Source organism: Phasianus colchicus, chromosome 15 (assembly GCF_987193195.1).
Source record: "Phasianus colchicus chromosome 15, bPhaCol1.hap1.1, whole genome shotgun sequence".
In the NCBI taxonomy this organism is placed as follows: domain Eukaryota; kingdom Metazoa; phylum Chordata; class Aves; order Galliformes; family Phasianidae; genus Phasianus; species Phasianus colchicus.
In genome coordinates, this window is record NC_143450.1 from 6,461,442 (window position 1) to 6,473,461 (window position 12,020).

The 12,020-nt window shown below is 35.9% G+C and overlaps 1 long non-coding RNA gene across 2 annotated transcripts in view; it reads right to left on the minus strand.

Moving 5' to 3' along the window:
- Positions 1 to 12,020, minus strand: part of LOC149915885 (uncharacterized) — a 130,573-nt gene that overhangs the window by 55,284 nt on the left and 63,269 nt on the right. For both annotated transcript variants that reach the window (XR_016471341.1, XR_016471340.1), the window contains exon 2: positions 2,332 to 2,461. This is a non-coding gene — a long non-coding RNA (uncharacterized LOC149915885). The remainder of the gene's footprint in view (positions 1 to 2,331; positions 2,462 to 12,020) is intronic.

Consider the following 12,020-nt stretch of genomic DNA (forward strand, 5'->3'; position numbering starts at 1 on the left):
CAGCAGACATGATGCACTATCGCTGCCACCACTGCTGAAACACACCACCCAGAACCTCACTGTGCCCACAACCACTGTTTGGTCTCCATAAATGTTCAGCAAGGGTTGATTAATGCCAGTGACTGCAACATTTTCGGAATGAAGGAATTAACTCCCACATCTTTGCTATTTACACACCTCCATGTCAGATGCTGTTATGTCAGACTGCTGGTGAGAAGGTTCTATCTCTATTGCCATGCCACCGACATCTGCCTCTGATGTCATAGGCTAACTTAGTAAAATAGGAGGCACTGCCTTCAGATCAATCCTCATATCATATCTGCCTCCTTCCACAACTCCATCCCATAATTTAAGAGGAGTATATTGAAATAAATAATCAGGTCTGTAGAATGAAGAAGTCTGGGAAAAAAAAAAGTACAGGTATCAAAAGCATGCAGGGATTTCTGATGGCTACACAAAAGACTTGGGAAGCTTTTGCATCTACTGTCCTTCTTAGTTTTGTATTGCTAAAATCATTTTGTTTTTCTCCTTGCTGATCTCTGAAGGAAAAAAACTCAAGTTTTTTTCATACATATTAAATATTCACAAAGAGAATATAGGAAAACAGCAGCTAGTGCGACAATAAAAAACAGGAACCCATAATGAAGCTTCCACACAAAGAGTCAGATCAAGAAGAAAGCATTCATTTCCTCATAGAAATACATGCACGGAATTAAGAGAAACCAGTAACAGAATTTACCAGGTTTAGGGATTTTTTTAAATATACTTTCAAACACATCTGACTTTTCTTTTTTTTTTTTTTTTTAAGAAAATCACTAAGTTCTTCCAGCGTGTTCTGCAGTTCTTTTTCTCCAGTTCACATTTTTCATTTACATTTAAGGACAAATAAGACTTAGTTAAATCACTGCACATAAAGTAGATAAAAACAAGATAAAATATTACATACAAACAGTTGTTAACACATCCCTCATTAGTAAGAGGTGGATATTAAAAAGCCAAATAACTAGAACAGCACAAAACTGCATTTCTTTTTCTTTTCTAACATTTAATCAGTTTTCACAAAATACTTCAAATACACAAAAGCATAAATCATTATTTTCCTGAGCTAATATGAAATTAAGACTTAGATTGAGACAACTGTAATTTTGAGATTACCACAATTATTTTAATACACTAAATTTTAGAAATATAGAAACAATTTATCGCTTTCAAATACAACATGTGCTTTCAAAAAATACTTCATTTCAGAAATTTTCTAATTATTTCCTAACGATTCTAAATTCTGTCACAGAACTTCTGTAAGGAAGAAATAAACTTATACAGGAGAAATCAGGGAACATATCAAGTACTTTCAAAACCCACTGATGCAATTGCTATGCATTCTGAAGTTAAAAATGTGTGCACTGAAAATGTAAGGTGTTCACAATAAAAATGTTACCTGCTGCAGTCTGACTCTAGAATTTCTTACAGATTCAAAGGCCTCACTCATGTTTTAGCAGCGGCTTACCCTAGCTAAGAAGCTGATCATGCTGTCTGCCAAATCCTCACAAATTTCACCTCTCAAGGAAAGTATTTCTCTCAATCTGTGCTTTTGGGTGCTATATGATGCTACCATGTTTATACAGTCTGCTGAGTAACCTTCACGCTATGCGGTGGTATTTAGCCAGCAGTAGTCCAGATTCAGGTAATCTACATCACCATTCCTCTTACTCTCCCAGTCCATGTTTTCAGCAGTGGCAATATAAGATCTTATGGCATCAACTATCATGAAAACTGATACAGGATTTTATGAAGACTAGCAGATGTCTCGATTCCTACTGTGTGAATAACAGCACCAGGACATTTACAGTAGATTGTTGTAGTCATAGAGAGTAATTAGGTGCTCAATCCTGCCATGGCTTTTCAAAAGGTCTTCAATACCTCAAATTTATAATCCTGAAAGTTTTTCCAAAACAACATGTAAACACTATTTTAAGTGCTTTTAAAAACACAGTATTTACAGTAATACATAGGGATAGACACATTAACTTTCATTAGGACAATAACAGAAAACAAAAACAGAATCCTTAAAATCTGAAACACTTAATAAAAATAAGCAGGTTTTCTAAACATGATTTTGACATTAATTGACTCGTTTTGGCTGCATAATCATACCCCCAAGAAAAGATGCAATAAAATATAAATTTAATCAAATACATTTTTAGAACAGGCTTCAAGCTAGCACATGTTTAAGTTTGACCCAAATATCTAGTCATGAGTATAACATCAGACCTTTAATTATAATTTCTACTATAATTGTTCTATTGAAGAGAATGTAGCCAGTGCACTTACCTGCAATTATGCACATACAGTTGGTGGAAAGAGCAGATAAAGACTCTCCTGTGAACCGTCACTTGCTGAGCTAATTCACCCAACTGGTTTAATTTCTTCTGCCCTCAGTCTGTCTTCACAGTGATTACATCTAAATGAAAAGACAAGGAAACACCAAAATGGAAAGAAAACAGTAGATTTATTCTTTACATTTGCAATAGGAATTATTTTCTTGAACAATCAGAAAGTTAGGGTCACACAAAGCATATGAGAAAAATCGTGTGTTTTGTACACTTTCTGATGATAACATATCTAACTGTTGTAATATATGCCCTCTCTGAGACTCATTCCAATGCTCACCCGGTGTTCTGTGTAGGTTCCCTGTATTCTACTTCTAACCTATCACAGCTCATAAACCCTCAAAAGAATGTATTTTCTCGGATATCTACTGTAACACTGTAGGCTGTTCTTCGGAACTAAAAACTCCTTTTGGCCACACTTCTAAAAGGTTTTTGTTACAGCAAAGAGGAAGTAGAAAGCTAACAAGCATCAAATTATTCTCCCACAAAATATGAATGTGTGGATTCACCAAGTCCACGTGTCCATTCATGTGAGGCCCCACCTAAAGAGAAGAACTCATGCTGGAGGTTGCTCAGTCTCTCACACTGCATGGGTTAAGAAGTAAGAATTACATTTTCACATATCGTACCATTTTTTGAAGATAAATACTATAAACACAATAAATCTACTTCAAAAGAAAGCAGGCATAATATTTCATCAAATGTTCCAGGATTCCCCCCCAACGTAATCCATAATTGAGACAGTCCTTTGAAAACATCAACGCTTTGTTTTACAGTTGCTTCATGTTGCCTAGACCATCATTTAATAAGAAGTTGCGTACTGTAATGCAACACAAAAGTCTTCAGTTCAGTTTGAGCTGTACAGTGTATTTTCTCATTTATTTTGGACATAAGCCCTTTACGGAAACTCACGCAGAGCCTCATGCTTTCCCCAACAGACTCATCTCAGATTTTGGATTTCAGTAGTTTTTACCTTAGTCTGCTTCGAAAATGGTAATATTTTTAATATTACACTAAAAATAAAGTCAAAGCAAACTAAGAAACAGTCTGTATATAGAAGGCTACATACTATTATGTAAAGCAACAAGAAAAGGAGAAAAAGTAAAACTTTCTAAGTAATAAAATGATGACATGACAAAGGACTCAGCACAGTAGAGCTGTCTGCATGAGTCCCAGCATTAGTTACTGCACCAACTGCAGTTTCACTGCTACACTTCGAGGTATCTATTAACTTCAAAAGGACAGCAAATAAAACGTTAACTGTTACCATAAATTCTAAATGCAGTAGTTCTTTCTAGTAAACCCCAAATATACTTCTTACTCTATCAATTACCTCAAGTGAAACAAAATAAGGTGTTGACATAAGACACAGATTATTTTGATGTGTTAATTCAATTGATCAATTGCATAAGGATGAAATAAGTTTAGACAAATACAAGTGTGCTAGTCATGGTAGCTCCTATTAGGTGTACCGGTGCTCGGTCTAACTCTGTTTCCCATCACATGACTGCCTATGCAGTATTAATAACATCATCACCCTGCAACTACATACTCAATTGCTATTGTTACGTTTCTTTCCCTGGGAATGCTGATCCACACATATGATCAGCAGTGCATAACTACAAACCAATGAGTTGTCCTCCCCTGTCCTTCAGAGATTTAACATGGACAGCTAATGTTAGGAGAATAAAATATCTTATTTTTAAAGAGAAATGTTTAGCTATCTCACAAACTTGTTCTGCAATTCGAAATCTGTTTGATCACACAAATGTCTAGCTAATATTTATGCTCTTCATGCAGGCAGTTAAGAATTGTAGGATTATAACATCACGGAATCATTAAGTTTGAAACGGACTTCTAAGATCATCTATTCCAAACGCCCACCTACCACCCATATTAACCACTAACCATGCTCCTCAGTACTACCAAGTCCACAGTACCTGCACAAATCCATTTAATTATCTTGAGCACTTAATATTTTGCTATCTGCATTCATTCTAACAATAACATGTACTTACTTTTGACAGTGCTGTGAGTGATATATAAAACCACACATGCATATCTGAACGTATGTACAGTGTTGGAGTTTAGTCTTGTGCTGTTCCTGCTACTGTAACTTCTGTTTTGGTAACGGAAATAAAAATACTACCTCTCTTTCTCAAATACTTTCCAAGACCAAAGCAAACCCACTGAAAAATGACAAGCAACAAAACAACTTTCCAGATTCACTAAAAACAAACAGCATAGTTACTCTGATTAATATAAATCCATTGTCACAGAAGCAGTCAAAGGAAGGCATCAACCGTTTTACCTTTAAAAATCCTAATGACTTCAGCGTATTAGATGTGCAAATTATAATTTCAGCCACAACATGATTTTCGCCAAATATTTAATTACTTAAAATCAAGTTTGGCAAACGTATATGAAAACACATCATGCAGTTTTTAAATACAAAAAAAAAAATGGGCTGTTGATCATGTACAACTCAACTTATCTTTAAGTACTTAATGATATCCATCTTGATATTAGTACATTACTTCAGACTTTAATCAAAATTAAGAGCATTAAAAACACTGAGATCATCAAATCTCACGCAGTAAAAACAGTTTCATTGAACTACATGATTCAATTTACATGGACATTACGACAATGTTCTCTGGTTGTCTTCTGTATTTGTTTCTACTCCATAACCATTACACTGACAAGTTATGCAACTAAAAATATAACTGTGATTGAAGTGTAATTTGAGTATAACATCTCAGATAAACACACACTTTTTTTTCCCCAAAACAATACAAATTACTAGCACATCTGGTTACATCTCCAATAAGAAAAGAAAGATAAATACATGATACAAAGACATAAACAGTAAGGTATTTATATGGTCCCCACATTTTCCTAACTGTAAGTACTGGGGAAAAAAAGCCTTGCTATAATATCTGAGAAGTGTCTGTTATGAGGTTGTTTGTTGTGCAAACCATGAGTATTCAAGTGGATCACTGACCCCACATGCACAGCCATTAAAATATGTATAAACATGCATGTATTTCTTTTCTCTGCAGAAAAGCAGAGTTTTATTTAAAATTATCCTGGTCTCTTGTTCACACTGATCCTTCACATGACAAATATGGTAAAAAGGATATCCTTATGAACATAATTCTACAGAGCTATAATTCTTCTCCCCATTTCATATACAGATCCTCAAGAAATGAGCAAGACAAAATGACACGAGAAAAATACCTTGAGAATCATATCCATCTTACAGAAACAATATGAGTCAAACCACGTAGTCAATTACGGGGACGACAAAGCAGAACAGCCATGACGACCCACTAAACAAAGCTTATGGAAATATGATTATGACATCTTCACAATTTTGGTAGAAAATATCAGCTAACAACTAAGAAGAGAAAGTCTCATTTTTATAAAAGCATAGGTTAGATTTAAAAGAAGTTAAATGTAATCTGTAACTGCAGAGGTACAAAAAGCTTCACAGTGTTAACATTCCAGAATATCAACAGTAAAAAAAATCCAATTATTTAAAAGGTGGTTAATAGGGAAAAAAATATCTGCTATCTAGGCTGCTCCAAAAAATAAGCCTTCTATTTATTTCCATGGAAAATAAAACAGATACAAAGAGCATTATTTGACCAAGCAATATGATGCTATTTGATGGAGCAAATTCTCAGTTGCAACAGACTATCAGCATAGTCACAACCATTTCCTATACCTTTTTCATCAGCAAGCAGAAAGAGCCCTCATGTTGTGCTCGTACAAAGCCAGGTCATTAAGTCACACTCACTCCTTTCTTTACTTTTGCTTTTGTTGCTCTCATTTAAACAGAAACATAGCACTTTATCTGTGCCAATTTACAGAATTTAATTCCAAATTATCAGATCCAGCTAGCTGGACCAACACAATAACCATCTAAACATTGAAGTCATAGGTTCAAGTTCTTGTGGGTTTTTTGTTTGTTTGTTTTTTAAACACAAAAGCTCATCTTCTATTTCAACTGCAATTCATTTAGCTACTAGCCTTGAGATTTCACAGGTACTTTCACAATATGCTGAAAACATCTGAAGATTCACTGATAAAGAGACAACCTGTCACAGTATAAATGTACCTTTTCAGTCCCAGTGCCTTCGCTTGTGAACCTTGAGAGTCTATGGTCCACACCACAATGGAGATTTAGAAAGGAGAGAGCACTTCCTTATTTTCTAATAAAAAGTAATAAGTGAGTACATTTATGAGACAGTTCAGAGGCCTAGGTCCCAAAGTAAACATGGTAAACATCACTGCAATCTGAAAGAAGGCAAATGTGGCTCACCAAAGGGGAGAGTTGAAAAGAAACCTCAGCTTTTCTGAATGGAAATGGAGACCATTTGGAATGCAGCAGACCTAATACATCACTGCAGATGACAGTAAAAAACCTGCTAACGGTACAATTTCGGCCTGAACATATTTGGCAAGTGATCTCCAGCAGCATCCTGAAATGACAAGCTGCAAATGAGACAAACAAATAGGATGGAAGCTCCTAAGAACTGGTTTGCTTTTCCCAACTCAGTCCGGTAACAAGGAGGTGATTCAAATTATTCAGCAGATGGCTCAGATGTTAACAGCTTAGTAGAATCGGGACAAGGCTAATTAAAGCATCGTGCCTACTCTTCTTCTTTGCTTTAATTCCCAGATCATTCCCTCCTCCCACCTATAGAGCATATCCATCCTCTCTGCAGTGAGAAAATCATGTTAGACCTTCGCAATGCTCTTTTGCAGCAACATGCAGTGAAGAACTGCTGCAGAATAAGCATGAGATTTAGCTAAATGGGAAGCCAGTGGGTAATGCTTCCCTTCTTGGCAAGCATGCTATGCTTTTTACCTGTCTCTCAGGGCAACTGCTTTTTTAACAGTATTCTCAGCTGTTACTAGTTAAAAGCACCTGGAAGTACTCTATGAATGTACATGTAAACTGACACCTATGTGCGAACTGTCGCCTAAATTGAAAACATACAAATATGAGATAGGACTGAAGCCGAGATATTTCACGTATATACTGAGATCAGAAAGCTAAGCACAAGGCTTGTGTGATCCCACAACGTAAGCAGTGTCTCCACACAGAACAAGAAAGGTAGCGGGCAGAGCTGTAAGGCAAGGTAGGATTCTGTCCCTCAGGTAGCCATTTCATTCCCAGAAGCACGCACTTGGCCAGCCTGACAAGACCCAGACTCGCAGCGCCTCAGCACGTGCTGATGACAGGCTGAGCCATTCTTTTCCCTCTTTAAAGAGGTGCTTGTTGACAGCATTCAAAAGCACTCACCTAGAATCAGATTTCTCTTCCCTGCACAGTATCACTTCATCCCATTTCATATAATCATGAAGACTTTTGTGCCTATAAGCCACAAAATATTTGCACTGAACATCCACAGGGCTGTACCAGAAAACAAGAGAATCACTTTGTCCCATGATTCAAGTCAAGCTCTTATTAGCAGCCAGCACTATTGTGCTCTGAGCCTTTTTGGTAAAAGCCACCAGGAAAAAAAAAATATGTATCCATCCTATTTCACAGACACAATCTTATCATACATATTAGGAATTATTTCCCTTTGAAAAGAAGTATAGCAAATGCAAACCCTAAGACGACATAACTTCCTTACTTGCCCATAAAATTAAGGATGATTAAAAATTTTGTTTCTCATCTACAAGTGTATGAAGTTAAAGGGATAAAAATCCTTTATACAAATCACTCATATTTAAGATAAACTAGGTCTGCACTTCTCAGAAATATTACCACCCATACTCAGCATAACATAAATTGAGGCACAATCACATCAGAGTCATTGGCCACCACCATCATTCTGTGCATTTTGTCTTTTTTTTCCTCCTCAAAAAACCAATTATCATCATTCCTATATTGAACCCTTTTGAGATCTATAGCGCTACTATTTTTTATTTTGTTAATACTTATGTTGGCAGAAGTGTTGGTGAGACACTGTGGTTGTGAATAGGAATAAGTTCATTGAAAGCAAAAAGGAATTTAAGTCCAATAAAATTGAGATAATTAAAACAATACTCTATTTCAAAAACATAAGCTTGTTGTTAGTTAGCTAGGTGCAAACATAGGAGTAATTTGCACTGGCATCACTAAAATGATTCTGCATTTATGCCCAAGGAACTTGGAGTAAAATCCAATGCTGATCCTCTTTTCTATAGTTATATGTCAGAGAAAAAAAAAACCAAATAATAGTTTAGTTTCAACAGTTAAGAACTTCCAAACTATCAGAATTAAATAAATTTTTCCATGAACCACTATGTGAACACAGAAGTCATTTAAAGTGTTGAAGAACAATATTAGACCTAACATTAAGGGGCCTAAGGTTATTTGTGGAAAGCTTCTGAATCTATTTCTGGGATTGGAAGACAGACAGAGACCCAGAGCTGAGATGTCTCGAGTAATAACAGAATTTAAAAGAATAACAACTCAAAGCCTACATATTGTCACAGGAATAGAAGCTTTCCAAAACTGTGAAGCAAAAATATGATTACGATACCCCTTCTGGATTTCTGAAGTGAAGACCCAAAACTGCACTGGCAATACATTACGAGAGCATCAGCAAAGCTAGAGGTACCAGGAATCAGAATATCCAGATTTGAATGCTATTTCCATACAATACGTGAATTTAACGTGGCTCATTGAAATGATCACATTTATGGAATTTGTACAACAAAGTAGGTTGTTTGTTTTTGATTTATTTATTTTTTTTTTTTTTTTTTACATCAGTCTCTGTACAGTACATGGAGTCAGAGATCAAAATTTCCCTAGAATCACAAACCAGTACCTTTTAAGTACATCAAGCAACCATATAACATCCATACTTAGAAACACTTTTTCACAGGAGAAATTACTAAGTTGTAGAAGGTAGCAGAGTACTGACAAACCTTCGGATTTCTCCATGCAGCATTCCTTCTCAGACAATCAGATGATACAACCACTGCATTGAGCCATAATAATAAAGAACAGCATATACCTTACTTACATCATCTTGATCCTTCAGAAACTGGGGATCAAGAAACCGAATAAAAGAGGCATCTTGCTTTTTCTCAGTCTTGCTGTTCTAACTTAGTAAGAGTGAACTTTAAGAAGCTTTTGTTTGTTTTTATTTATTTTCCATGTTTTTGTCTCTTGAAAATGTGGAAGAAATTGTAAATATCCTAGTTAACTTAAACATAACTGAGAATCAGCAAGAATGTAAAGGCAGCAAACAAACAAAAGCTATTGTAACGGGACCAAAGAAATAATCAAGCCAGGACCTCAAGGTATACAATAAGACGTAGTTGCAAAGATGTTCCACTACATTTTCTGCAAAACTTCAGCCACTGCATTTAACAAAAACATAATTTTCAGTGTCAACATTTCATTTGCAGTCATACTCAAACAGGTCAAGATAAGTTTTTACACATCATCTCAAAACACATATCATAATCTGCGACCCAAAGAGATCAAACTTCGGTTTATTTCACATCAACTATAGCTCCCAACATTGAATGAATTAGCATATTGTTTTTAGGCAAGTAAACTGAAAAAATCACCATGCAAGTGCCATCACTGTAAATATTCTTTTGGAGAAAGGGCAGCCAGTACAATGCAGTCATTTGGAGCTGAAGGTTTTTAATCATACTACCTGGGATGTGGAACTAGCTAGGAAAAGGGTGCTCCTATTAGATTCTCTAAAAGTAATTGTTATTTTAATTGGTTGAAATAAACTCTACTGCCCTTAGGCCAGTGATACAACTGCTGGTATAGAGCTTCTTTCACTTCAGAAAGCAAAACTATAACAGTGTTATTATTAATTTTCATCAATGTTGGGCCTAAGATAAAAGCTTAAAAAACATAAAAACAAACCCAGAAACTAAAAATTGAGTGAGCTTAAATAAAATTTGCTAGATACTATAAGTTTCCGGAATTACACAATTTCTTTATTTTACACCTGGCATGAAAATCCACAGAGATTATAATCTTATAACTACTCCACGTTCTCAATCTGACAGTAATCTGATGTATTTGATAATATTCATTTGAGGAGAAGATACCTTTAACATTTATTGGGAAAAAGAAATCTATAATGAAAATAATGTTAGAAACTTACAACGCTATGAAACATTGCAGAAACGGCTGCAGGTAATGGTAGAAGCCATTAGGAGCCACCCTCAGCTTATATCCCATAGCATGATCTACTTTTCTTTGTGGAGCTCTGCTTTTAGCAGGATGTGCCAACTAAACTGTCAAATGAAGACTTAGGAAATAAAATATTCTGAAAAAAAACAACTGTTTTTTTGTTATTATTATAAAAATACTCTCCTCCAAAATGACAGCCACCAAAACCCTTTGTAACAGTCTACATTATCATCTCATTTTAAAATACAGCTTTCAGCAAATAGCTCTCCAGACAGAAAGGGTGGAACTCTAATTTTCCTGGTACTCCTCATGGAATCCTCTTTTCTTCCTACAGTGCCAATTCACCCATTTACATCTGGAGCAGCTTCCTTGGTTACAACCAGGTTGTATCAGGACCAGACCTAGCTGATTTATACCTGCATTTAAGAGCTAAATTTTGGGATAGATCACATAAACCTTACTACTACGGGAAGTCAGCACTTCAGCTGGTAGCGTTGATATGGTTTTTCTTAACTGTTTCCTGCCTTTTTCTCTTTCCTGAAGTACTCAAATAATGCTCCCACTAAGCAGCATAAATATCAAAATAATTAGAGTTGGTGAAACAATAGAAAACAACGATGGAAATTATAAGGGGTAGTAACCATGGCTTCTCCAATTCTAATCATCAGAATGTGCAGCATCAAAAAACTCTTATGTTTTTTTCCTTTCTGGTGTTTCTACAAAAATGCTCAGTGAAGTTATCAAGTCAATAAATAAATCAGGAATACTCTTCAGAATTTTTTAGTTGGAAAAACAAATGAACAGCAATAATAATAAAAAAGCCCAGCCCAACAACTTCATTTTGTTGTTGTTGTTGTTGTTTTGGTTTTTTTTTTTCCCTCAGAAAGAAGCAAATCAAAACAGGCAATTGTTCCTGATTCGCTCGTATTCGGCTTTTTATTAGCTAAGTAACATACACATGTATGTATGTGTATAAACAGCATTGTCTAATTAGACTTCAATGAAAAATATTTTAACTTACTGATGAAAGAGGTACACTTTTTCAATATGTCCATAAGCAAAGATCTTAACAATACTCAAGTTGATGGACAGTTCAGTCCTACAAATCGTAAAATAATTTTTAATTAGTCTTATGCATATGTCATGGTTTTGTGATTTTTGGTTTTCGGTATTCCACATCATAACATCATGTGGGGCAGTGGGAGTTTAACTGTTGGTGCTCAAGCTCTGGGGACCTGCCTGGAAGAGAAGAAGAACTACCTTCCCCAGGGGACTTTGCGGTCACAGAGAGTCTCGAGATACAACTCCTGGCAAGGTCACCTGATGCACTCTTCTTAGCCTGCTCTTCGTCGGCTCTCCTCCCTTTTTTCTCCCCGCTGCTCAACTGGACTGCGCATCTCACCTCAGCTCCCCGCGTTGTGGTGAGGCCTATCCACCTTTCGGACATTCTCTGTCTCATT